Source organism: Triplophysa dalaica, chromosome 21 (genome assembly GCF_015846415.1).
Source record: "Triplophysa dalaica isolate WHDGS20190420 chromosome 21, ASM1584641v1, whole genome shotgun sequence".
Classification (NCBI taxonomy): Eukaryota; Metazoa; Chordata; class Actinopteri; order Cypriniformes; family Nemacheilidae; genus Triplophysa; species Triplophysa dalaica.
Genome location: NC_079562.1, coordinates 8717039 through 8730354, shown reverse-complemented (window position 1 = coordinate 8730354; position 13316 = coordinate 8717039). Strand labels below are relative to the sequence as shown.

Sequence of the window (13316 nt, the reverse complement as noted above, 5' to 3'; positions counted from 1 at the left end):
TTCAGCGTTAACCCAGCAGGTCTCTCAGCATGCACGACCAAACCTCTCTTAAAACCGCAAGAACAGGATCATCCGAGCAGTAGGGCTTTGGAAAAGAAACGCTGGACTTTCCTTTCCTTCATTCACAGTTTCATCAGTTTGGATGGACAACGTTTGTGCAGAGGAGGAAGAAAGCTCGCACATTTGAAGATGTCATTTCATCTAATCTAATTAGTCAATGTGTTGTTTGGGCTCTTTGAAGATTAAACCCCACCCTGACCCTTATCAAAAAGTGTTTCTAAATCAATAAGTCCGGACCGTACCGAACACACATTGACTGCGTCGTTGCTGCGAGCGCCATAAGATCTGTTTGAAGATTTGTCCTCTGCCTGTCCCTTTTAATTGAACATACTTTTTATTTCACGTAATTACCTCAATCAATAGTCTTTATTTTCTAATTAAATTAAGTTTATACATCGTCTGCAATGAGTGACGTGTGCGTTTCATCCAGACCAGAGTTTCATGCATGCGTGCTAGTCACGACAAGGAAGCAAAGTGGAGATTACAGCAGATTGTGTCGGACATCTGCTGTGTAGAAAACGCTTGGCACGTGGCAAGGAGGATGCCACGAGAGGAGAAAGCTTAACAAAAGGAGGCGATCTCAGCGTGGGGCTTTGTGTGGAATGGAGGAAGGGCGGGAGCTCCTTTTCAAGTCAATTATGTATCTGCTGTTAGTGCTGCCCACTAATGATGGCCCCTCCCTCTGCCCCACCCATTTTCATCATCTGTGCACGTTAGGGGACAAAGAAAGAATGCTTTGTTTGGATTACATCACAAATCATTTCCACAACACATTTCCTCTTCTACCAGTGGCTCATGGAAGACTCCATATTATGCATATCAATAAGACATTACTGCAACCTTAATTAAACCCAAAATTAAACTACAAATCAAATTAAATATAATAATCATGAGTGCAAATCACAAATTACAGCATCTGTGCTATCTATAGTAACCAGATTGTACAGTAAACCTCCTGTGATGTGCAACGTCCTGACACTCATAAACTCTTACTTTTCAGTCACCATTATGAAAGCTCATCCAGTGACATCAAAGCCTGTCTCTTCATTTATTGTGGAAGGTGGATTAACGGCTCGAACTAGTAGGACATCATAAACCAAGATCCCATCATTCTCACAGACTCCCTGTCATATTTTACACCCCTAAAATACTAAACAGGCCGTTAAATTAGCAGCGCTGTTTTTCAAATGAGACTGCTTGGAGACATGACTATAATTTGCAAAGGATGTAAATGAGACACGTGGCAGGATAAACCAATGTAACAGCTTTCAGATTAAAACTTTTTCAGAAGCAACAATGTTGCCTGTATTTTCATGGTGAATAATCTGATTATCAAATCCCCATGTATTGATGATTAATACTGAAGTACTTAATAAAGCTGGGTAAGCCTGCAGTGCTGTATCAAGATGCTTAAACAAACAGAGCAATTTTTAATCACAGAAGCTTAAATTTGTCATGAATTAAGACATTAATTTTAACCAAAGCTTTTGTTATATAAGACGTAATCGTATTCAAGCAAACATCCTGTAAGTGTCAGAACTGAAAACGCCCTTGTTACTGAATTAACATCTGTTTTTGACACCAGGCCCAGCGCACGCCAGGTCTTGGAATGCACCTACTGTATGTCATAGATAGGTTGAACACCGCCTCCACAGAAGAATATTAACGGTAACTTATCTAGCCCCGCCCACTGATAGAGCAAGTAAGCAATAAAGATGCTGTTAAAGATCGCGAAATATTGTGCTGTGCCTTGTTGTGTAATAACACAGCCGCTGCATAACCTTCGTTTGGATTCTGATATTAGTAATGCGTGGTTGAAGTTTATTTTTAAAGACGTTTCACCTCACGTGGGTAAAATATTGAGCGTTTGTTCGCTTCATTTCACCGCAGATTCCTTTGTGAACAAGGGCCAAGTCGACGCTGGATTTACGGACAGACTAAAATTAAAAGGCAGTGCTGTGCCGCCAATATTGGATCTGACAGTCTTATGTGAGTAAAACATATCCAATCATCTCAGTGGGAGCCTTTAATGCAGCGCCCATTAAAACCGAGCGTTTGTCGAGCCGGTCTCAAAACCCGGGTAGAAAATAGCTTATTTGTTATTGATTTTGATGTTTTTGAATGTAAGAACCACACAAACATCATAAGTAGATCTCATAGAACGCTCTAAAACAATTAAAAAGGCCAGTTCATGACACCTTTAAAGTCACCATGAAACGGAAGTTGCCATTGACTTCTTTCTGTTTCATGACGTATATCCGAGTGAAACAGCTTCTGAAATTAGAAAAAAATATAGGGGGGGGCTTTATTTTGATCTTCCTTTTTGATTGGTTTGTTTTAAGTTGGGCCAGGAGGGGAGGGCAAAAAGTGCCCGGCCATTGTAGTCCTACCTCTTTTTGTTGCTTACCTCATGTGCTGAAGTGTTGTTCTTGAGAGGGGGAGAGGAGCTTAATGTTTTTGATTAAAGATTACAAGTGCAAATGAATGTAAAAACAAAATAATGGTGAGCACGGAGAAATCATTTATAATAATCACTGTAACACTGTGTAAAACACTTAGAAGTTTGATTTCATGGTGACTTTAAGGAAATGCGTAAACAAACTTACTTCAGCAGTATATTACATTGCACCATGTATAATAAAAGTACATTTATAACATTAAACTGGAACACCCCAACTGTACGAATGAATATTACTTTTAGTAAAAATGAAATAATTAAATGAAACCCCAGTAGCAGGAAGTTACATACCTTGCCTTCCTAAAGTCCATTATTAAAAGGTATTGTTGTTACAAGTCAGAATATCCAGTATGAGGAAGCCAGTGGTTAAATATCCAACAGTTTAAAGAATCAGTGGGCCGTACTTAAGACACAATGCTTGTTATCAGCACGAGCCGCTGTGATGAGTCAATACGTTATCGGTTAATTGATGTCCTGTCAGATTAAAGATCCTCAAATCACGGAAAGGTATGGTGCAGATATGTCATCTCTTATTTCCTATTTTGTCCATGTTCCCAGAATTGTTTTTTCTGTTCTACTAAACTCAAACACCAGTAATGCCGTGCTTGCGAATGGAAAAAGGAGCTCTCTAGAGCAAAACGTTTGCTTCAAAATATTATCGCTTGATCTTGAGGCATGCTTTAAGTTATTGAACAGGAGAAGGCCACACCTTTACATTCTTCAATGGTCTGACAAATAAGGCTGCTGTTATGTCATGGCCATTTGACAATCCTGACTCATATTGTTCATTTAGGAGTCAACTGACACGCTCACAATATCTACACACTTGACACAAATCAAATAATAGCAAGTAAGAAATAAAGCAAATCCATATACCAGTATATATAATTTCTAACTACATTGGGATTTGGCTCATACGTTTCTCATAATGCTCTCCGTTTGGATGAATTTCTCAATAAACCGAGCCTTCAGTGAGATCCGACTATTATAAGCAGAGCTTCTTATTCAATAGAAATTCCTCTGTCCATGAGTGTGTGCGCTGACTGGAATGAATGACAAAATAACACCACCCATAACTTAAGGGTAAAAGACAATTTGAAGAAAAGAAGAGATTTACTTGAGCCTAAATTTGGGTGTTAGTGAAAAATGGGTGTTGACACAACAGGTGTAATGTTCATGCAATCCATAAAACCAGCTGGTCAGGTTTTATAGCCTAGAGACGTTATCTTAGTGAACTCTGGGGGGCACTATAGAAGCTTTGAGCTGCAGTTTGAAGTCTTTTCTTGGTGTCCTAATTTTTTTAGACTTTTCCTTCACGTGGTTTGATTTATGCCTATGTAGATTTTATGGATTAGGATTAAATGATATGAAAAAGCATTACGAGCTTGTATTCTATGGTTGCATGGTTTCGCAGATACGTTTGGGGAAAAATCCTGCTGTGCACTTTCATCCTAAAAAGATGGACACCTGTGATCAGTTCAATCGTCTACATGCTTTTGTTAGTGAAGACACTATAAAATCAATGCATTTCTCTGTTCCTGCATTTCCTATACAAACTTTGTTTAATCATGGGATAACACACGCGGTTTCTGTCAACCTCATATTAATCTTGAGTACCTATACAGTAGTATTGCATATGTCGTATCTTCGAAGAGTATTTAGTTTGATAAAATTTATAAAAGAGAGATACAGCGGTGCGGTAATTTCTGGAAAAAGACGAGTTGGCAGGCGGGGGGACGGAACTACAGCACGAGCGCACAATACATCCCTTCATGTTGTTTCACATTATGCACGTACCAACAAAACACAGACATATTACTTGTTCATGTCCAGCATGTTTTAGCACCGGGACCTCACCGCGCCATCTATCAGATTCAAACGATCTCCAAATCCAGCGTTATATCCACAGTTTATATATCATCCATCACTAAAATGCTGTGAACAAACAAACACACCTAAACTTCTCTCACTATCGCAAGAGTAACAAGCTGCAGCGGCAGGCCCACAGTTCAGCCAATCTTGATAAGCGGGTCTTCGTATCGCTCGTCGGTTGGCACGCGGACAGGCTATTTCTTTCGCCTTGTCATGGGCGGCGTGCTCTTCCTGGAGTAATGCCCAATAAAAGGAATATGATCCTTTCTATAGTAAACAGGGATCCAGACTTGGATTGCAGAAACAAGTTGGAGTGCTGGGGAAGTGTTTCAAGCACAGAAATACTACGTCATACGTGCATGCGTCCAACTCCGAGTCCAACCGTCCAAGTTGACCATGTCAAGCATGAGAAGCCAGCAGGTTCAACAGTGTAAAGAATTCAAACTGCATGTCATAGCATGTCATCCCGCCTTTAATATATTTGTTATTTAACATCCTGAACCATGATTCACTACTTGCTAGCAAAGGGAGCTGAATTCTCATTGTAGATAGCATCTGATTGGTCAACGTTCTGGAGTGCTACATGACTCATCTATGTAATTTGACTGTTCTTACATAATATAAATACCTAACATTATAGATAAGGATAAAAAAGTAAGATTGTTGACTTTACATAAAAATGGCTTCAAAGCTACCAGGATTTAAAAGCACAAAGTCTGATTTCATGACGTATTTAAATCATTTGAACATCGCCGTTCACTTAATCTAGACCAAAACTGATCTAAGGGGGGAATTTCCAAGGAAAGATTAAACTGTGAGATCAGACTCCCTCTACACACATTTCAATGGTAGAAGCTTACTTCTATAAATCAGAACAGTAAAAAACTCCTTTTGTTTTGCATTGTGATATAACTGAAGATAAAGCAAACCACACAGGCTTGCTTTAATCTCAGAATCAGAGATAATCTAGTCTCAAACAGTTACAGCAGGTCAGTAAAGATCTTGCTAGGCTACCCCGGTCTGGATTTTGGGATATCCTCGATCTCAGATTAGAACATTCAGTACATCCTCAGAACATAAGCCTCACCAACAATAGGTGGTTGGATAAGATATGGCAGAGACTGATGTACATCACACCTCAAATGAACAAAGCAGTATATAACAATGCTTGCACGATGCTGTATGTCTGAGAATCATGAAAACACAGTTAGGATCAGCTTTCGTCTTCATTCGGTCATTCTGAAAGCACCAGAAGTTTCTAAGACTCTACAAGGGTGACCCGATTTTCCTAAACACACCACTGTACTTGGAAATGTCAGTCTGTCCAATTAAGTTTTCGTGAATGTTTCGGGGTCAATGCACAAGGACAGAATATGATGTTCCAGAGGCGTGTGAACAGTGTCACAGTGGGCCTCTAAAACAGAGACTCAGCAATCATGACAGCGAGATTTCATGTGACATATCAGTCCAGCTGAAGTACTGCATCACTTCCTTCGAAATTCAAGAGGTTTCAAATTGGATAAGAGACTTTACATTTACATTTAGTTATTTAGCAGACGCTTTTATCCAAAGATAAGCGACGTATAAAGTAGGGGAAAACAGAAGTACTAAAGGGCGAGATGTTAAAGGAAGAGATGTGTTTTTAGCCGATTCTTAAAGACAGCTGCAGAATCTGCTGATCTTGTGGCAAGAGGGAGATCATTCTAGAGTCGTGGAACACAGAAAGTGCGTATAAAGCAACGACATGTTGTGGATGTGCAGCGAACAGAATTGTGGGTAAATACTGTATTGTGTCATCTAGGAAGGAATTAAGAGTAAAAAGGTTTTTAATCGGTCCCTGGAGAGACTGGGGGTGGGCGTCTTACAGTCTGGTTTAGTCCTACGCCGCTCATTGGAATAAGGATTTGTAAAGCCATTCAAATCCTAATGGGTCTATTTCCTGGGTGGCTCTTTTGCTCTGTATTACAACACTGGAGGAGATAATACCGTCTGGATTCACATCCAATAGATACTGCAGCTTGGCGAGAGGCTGAAAATGACCAGGGGTCCTATAAAGATTAGCATTACATTACCGTCAATTTATGATAATAGGCCTAATTATATCGTAGCTTTTCTTTACCATTTGCTCATTTAACTATTTTACAGTTACAGTATATCTATGTTCATTTAATACCTTTTGGTCCAATTTATCACATAAAAGCTGAGATTGAATGAAACCTTACTTAAATTTCACAGCTGCACGTAAATAAGATTTCTTATTCTTACAGTTCTATGAACTTTATGTACACATTTCCTGCACTGGTTTTGTGTGCACACTATAGAAGTGAATAGTTGCTGGTTACCAAGTTCCTTCAAAATATCTTCTTTTGTGTTCTGCGGAAGAAATAAAGTCATATAGTTCATTAAAAATAAGATGGTGGTGTCATAAGACTAGGAAATAACATAATTCAGACAACATTATGTTATTTAATATTTTGTTCAGACAGAGTACGATGGCATGATAAGATCGACCAGGCTGTTGGTTGTAGACTGACGTTCTCTTTATCTGCTTGTCCCAGACCATTTGTGCTGAACAGCTTAATTCCAGTTGAACAATTCAATCATTCCAGCAGAATAGCTTGTCACAGCAGGTGAACATCAGGGCATTTGTGTCAATGTGCTCTCATTGTCAGGCCACTATACACAGAACCACTGTGAACCTCACTGCTACCATTGGAGGTCATTTAGAGAAGCTGAACACGCTGAAACTGACTGATTGGTTGAGGTTAGTCAGATGATTAACCAAACAATCAGGACACCAAAACAGACCTCAAGGCAATTGAAAAAAACACACCCCATGATCCAAACAGGGATTAACACCCACCGATGGGGCAGTCCCGTCCTATTGGTGTGGAGTAGACAGCGAAGGGAGTTAAAAGGGTTAAGATCCAGTCGAGCACGATGTGTGGCCAGTTTGGCACGTCTTTTGGCATGCCACCTGCTCCCTCATCACCCCCCACCCCCACTAAATGTGCAAAATACAGAGGCAATCTGTCTCCCTGTGTGCAGCCGCTCTCTGTTATCCATTTAATTTATAAAATATGTATAAGTACCTATTTCTATGCAAGGCAGCCATAACAAGTAAAGGGGCTGGTGTCGAGTTAACAGGTTCCGGGGTACTGAAAGAACATCATGGAGCCTCAGTGAAAAACAATGCACCTGAAACCTAACAATCTCCATCTGTCATCTCTCAATCTTCGACTTCATCCCTCCTTTCTTCACCCGCTCGTTTAACCCCCCCTCCCGACTCTGTTCCTTTGTCCTTTCTATCTCGGACAGTGTCAACGGCTTTCTATAAGACATGACGCGGCCCCAAAAATAAACATAAACATCGATTTTTTTGGGCATGGATGATCAAATTTTAAACATGTAAGTTGTCATCTGCACGATTAAACAAATTATATAAATCCATTCTTAATATAGTGAAACTAATATGATATTAAATTTAAAAAATCCGGAAAAATATTTGTATTTTCCTAGATTTTTGTCTTGCATATACATTTGCGAAGCAATCTTAATAGAAATAATTATTTTATTATTAAAAACTATCATTTAAAAAAACTATCATTTTATTAATCAGAGAGCTTAAAAAGTTATACTAAATAATGATGTGTAGTTTTCAATTATTAAACAAACCTTTAAAATATTTGTGCGAGTTTTCTGGGCAAAAAATCTTATTACGCTTCCTTCTCTTTACAATAAATGCGACTTGGTGTCATTTTTGAAGCGTCCAAATTTTGCACTGACTATTTAGTGGGATACCAAACCCTTTGGGAGGGGATAACCCTCAAATAAAGGTGATGAGCGAGCAGATTAACTCTTTAATCTCTGGCTTTTTTCAGCACACGGGCCAACCTCCTACTCCCCCTCTTTCTCTGTCTGGCTCACATTAATCCACACTGAAGCACACTGATGGAGGATGTCTAGCTGAGCACTGTGCACTTTTCCACGTTTAATTACATTCTCTTAAGCATGTGCTGAAAGGTAACACCACTATAAAGACTGAATCAACATAAATGCATTCAAGCCTGCAGGGGACATGGTACTAGTTGGTCTTGTGACAATACTTGTGATATATTTGTATATTGTAGGTCAGTGCTTTTCACGTGACAAGCCTGCGATTTGTCACAGTGATGCAACTGTAAACAAACTGCTAACAATCTCTTTCCTGTAAGATCCATCCAACCCATTGTTGATACTGTGTTGAAAATGTAGTAGCCGTGGACCAATTTAGACAGTGAACAGAATATGTTCCATGACCACTCCTCCAACAGTCTGGCTTTTGCAATTCACAAGATTAATTCAGATCATTACAATGACTCATGGACAGGCCCACACAGAATCTGTGCCCGCAGAACTCAAACAGACTTCTGCGGAAATTGAAAGTCTATCATCCGCGGTTCTACACATTTACCGCCCCCTTGTTTTATTTACTAAACATTTGGACTGATTTGAAAATATGTTCAGGTACAAATCAGAGGAAAATACACTCAGTTCTGTTTAACACATTTGCCTAAAATTGAAATTTAACCCCAAAACCAGCGCAGATACTGTACGGTTAAAAGCAGGGTTTGCATCACTATTTTTTATGTTGTAAAAGAACAGTTAAAGGGACCGTATAAATTTCTTTGTTTTGATGAACAAAGAGAAAGATATTTGGAAGAATGCTCATAACCAAACAGTTCCTGGTCACCATAAACCACACAATAACATGTATAAGTAAATGCTGAAAACAACATGAACTAAGATTAATGAATACTGTAGAACTACAGTTCACTGTTTGTTCATGTTAGCTAATGTGTTGTCTAATGTTAACAAATACAACCCTACTGTAAAGTGTAACCAACATCTTATCTTTTGTATTCGTCATTTTTGTATTGGAATGAGATCAGTGTACATAAATGATTTTCATGTTTGGCTGAACTATTCTTTTAAGATGACTGTTTTATAATTAATAAATTCTTCACCCTTCTGTAACCACTGCATTCCATCACTACTCAGTATTCGCCTTGGGTGCTCACAGTATCAGCACTGCATCAGAGAGCAAGGCCGTTGCAAGAAATTGAGATTGTGAATCGAGAGAGAGAAGCAAATGTGCCAAGGCAACCACTTTCTAACAATTTGTCATTTTGTCTCTGAATCCAGTAACTATCTTCCCTGCAAACTCCCAATAAACTTTCCTTTTTTTTTACCTTTCAAGCTTTGCACAAACTACATCCAGTTTTATTATTTAACAGCCCGCGCCAATAAGAAACAAAGAACGAAAGTGCATGCATTTCCTTTGCACAAACTAGTCACGTGGCAGATAAACAGAAGAGAGGGAGAGAGAATGGCAACACAAACATTGTTTCCAAATGCTTCCAAAACAGATGCATCTCTTTTTTGGGGGGTAAAGCACTGCATTCATGGTATCATATCTTAACTAACTGCTCATTTTTTTATTCTGACTAAACCAGAATGAACATCCCCAACATTATATTGCATTAAGTGACACAGCTTTATATTTTAATACCTCACAAGACATCTGAAGTCAAGACCACACACCTGCATCAGGATAAATCTATTACACAACCAAAGCTAACCAGGATGCCTGCTGAAGTCAATTGAGTTTATCCACTAAATCTAAGTGCGGTCCATCCAAATAGCTCTGGCTTGGCAAAGCTCACATGTTCAGATTTGCCCAATGCTGCCTTGGGTTACTCTGCATGCCGGACAGCACAACACGGCTCTGCTCGATTCAAACAATCCCAGCATTCAGAGAAGAGTGGAGACAGACACACAGATGTACAGACAGGGGATAAAAGATAGACAGGTGGCGGCACTCTGGGGGGACGGAGAGAAACGAAGCCCATCTGCTGAGACCCCAGCATCTGTAACCACGGGCAACACCCAAGAAATGATGCAGGTCCAATGGGGACCAACCAGATCAAAACATTCAGCACGCTGGACATGATGTTCTATCTAAACCTGTGCGGCCAAAATAAATCGTTCTGGTACAGTTATAAAATACTCACTCAAAACTTACCCAGCTTCTATGAATTACACATAAATGTGCAAACATGCGACATTTGGTAAACAAGCATTACACCGACAGACGAATAACACAAAAACAACCATATAAACAAAACATAATCAACACTTACCTGCTACAGGCTCCTTGCGTCTTGAGAGATGATGATTTGAATATGTTTGATATGTCCACAAAACAATAACATTGATAAAATAATATCACCTATACAAAATAATAATAATATCCCCTATACAAAATAATGATCCAACTGATGGCTGCAAAACAAAGAAAAGTAATAGATTTCCTTTTAGAGACAACCCTACTGATAACAGCAACAACACAAGCTGGTGCAGACAACCACGGTAAGATGCTGTACAATAACAGCATCCCCTTTTCTGTAAAGGATGGATAAAGGAGGGAGTGACAACGAACTGGAGAAAGAGAGACGGGAGGGGGGAGGGACACTACTGAGCATGCTCGCTAAAAATCCCTGGGCATTTCAATGTCACATGACCTGCTCTGCGCTGTCAATCATTACGGGTTAGAAAATGAAAGGAGGAAGAGAGAAGGATGTAGAGATGGATGGGGGACGATTATGCTGATGGGTGCAGCAGAACTGCGGGTGGCTGCATCACAGCTGTCGTTTTTTACGATTAATTAAAGAAAGAAGGAGAAACAAACCTGTAATCTCTCATAGCCCACCCCCAGGCAGACAGCCCACCAATGGCTCTTACTTTGCCAGTTTAGATCAAATACACCAAGCAATACCTGATGAAAAAGCACGATATGATAAAGTTAAATGTTTTTTAAATGTTTTATATAGGGATGTTATAATTACGTTTAATTATTTTAAAGTGATACAGGTTGTGAGGGAAAAAATTATATGGTGTACAATAAAAATCTAAATAATTAAATACAATTTAAAAAGGTCAAAGCATAGGTAGTCAACGACAGAAAGTGCAAAAGTTTTGGTGCTATAGCTAGTTACAATTTGTCATGAAGTGTTAAAGTGCTTAAATAAAAAGATATAGTATAAAAAATATTGACCTAAGAAATAGGGAGGACACAGGAGAGAAAGATTGCCCCCAATACAGTAAGCGCGGAGTCAGATGATCACGCTCCTATTTCAGCTGCTGAATGTACAGCTGGATTTCATCTGCTCTAATACCTCACATTCCACACGCTCACAACTGTAGCACACTCGGCCAGAGCCGAGGCCCCTGATAGACACACATCACTTCACATTCACAATGTCGACATGCCTGACATTTCACTATGAATACAAAAGATTACTGCAATTACATTGTGTTTTGTTTCTAGAGGGACCACTGATTCTAAAACAGTTAAACACAGAGGGATTCTGGGCTGTCATCATTTGTCTCATTCAATAAAGAATTCAAGCCAAAAACTTTTTTTTCTGTCTCTCTCATGAAAGCAGGTCATTTCCAGAACAGTCTACCGAAATACAAAAGCATCTATTCTTTTAAAGACGTTTTCATCATCAGATGGCATACAGCTCCCTCTAGTGCCTGAACACAATTTATGGAACGTAAGCACACGTCTTTTTAAAATCATAATGTAACGATACCTAATGTACCTAAAGATGATCCGAGTGACTGTGGAATACATTTTGACAACACAACTTAAGTTTGGACATATTTTGTGTAGTGTTTCGTTAACATAAAACGACGGAAAACTTGTAATTCCCACTTCAACCCGCAAATAATTTATGCAACTGTGCTCTTTTATTGTCAGCAGATCCTTGTAATGTTTTAATGCTACTAATTCATTCACGTTACTTAATAATTTTGCTAAATCCAATACGTTACTTCCGGGTTAAAGTGGGAATTATCGAATTTCTGAAAGCACGTGAAGGCAGCATTACACGCGTGGTTCATTTAAACAATGTGAGACCAAATTACACATCCCATCATCCAAAGTGGCAGTACGACAGTTCTAAAAACAAATAAAGAACAAACTCTACACCTAAATTTACGTCATTATTTCATTTGATCTCCATTTTTGTCGAGTCGCTTGCTCAGCTGGCACTGTGCTCGGCTAGACGGGCACGCCCACTGACAGCCCGCAGTCAAATTTGAAGGTCTGCTTCCGGGAAGTCTGTTATGCGTTTCATAGAAGATAGATAGGAAAATTGATAAAAGCAGAACTTATTATAAAGGATTAAGTGCTACATTGTGCGGTTCAAATATTTATATCTGAGTTTTTGCCCCATCTTGCAAAAAAGAAAGCTGTGTGCTACATAGCCACTGCGATTCGGTGAATGATCTCAACGCGCTTCCTGGGCTAATCCATTGACCAATGGGAATGTTTGAGAGGCGGGAACAAATTTGCTGATTCGCTGGATTCCTCCTACAACTCAAAGATATTAAACAGCGCGTTCGACGTCAAACTTATTACGAACATCGACAATGCAGAACCTTAGCTCTGTCTGATGTCTAAAAATCGTTATTCTTCTTCAAACTTCCACATATGATTTATATGTACAAAAACTAACAAACTATGTTTAACGTTATAGATTGTTCATCTTATTTTGTATAATTTCTGTTAGGCCTGTAGACCTTCGTGTGTAATGTATACGTTTACATGGAGTGTTGTAGCTAGTTATTGTGAATTTATAACACAGGGGTGGAATTAAGTGTGGAATTGGTGATTAAAATATGGGACCCTACAAATGTTACATTTCTTTTTTTGTAGAATAAAAATGAAAGAATAGTTTCTCATATTGTGCACAGATATGTTGCTCTAAACCAACTAAGCTGTTAAGTCACGTGCTAAGCTTTAACAAACAGTTTGGGAAATATGATCTGATCCAGTCTAGTGTACAATTGTAATAAATATGACAAGAGTAAACAACAG

General features: G+C 39.1%; 1 protein-coding gene across 2 annotated transcripts in view; it reads right to left on the bottom strand.

Moving 5' to 3' along the window:
- Positions 1-10795, bottom strand: part of plekha6 (pleckstrin homology domain containing, family A member 6) — an 80044-nt gene extending 69249 nt beyond the window's left edge. For both annotated transcript variants that reach the window (XM_056735288.1, XM_056735289.1), the window contains exon 1: positions 10573-10795. The gene's annotated coding sequence lies outside the window, so the exon portion shown is untranslated. The remainder of the gene's footprint in view (positions 1-10572) is intronic.
- Positions 10796-13316: the final 2521 nt, after the last annotated feature.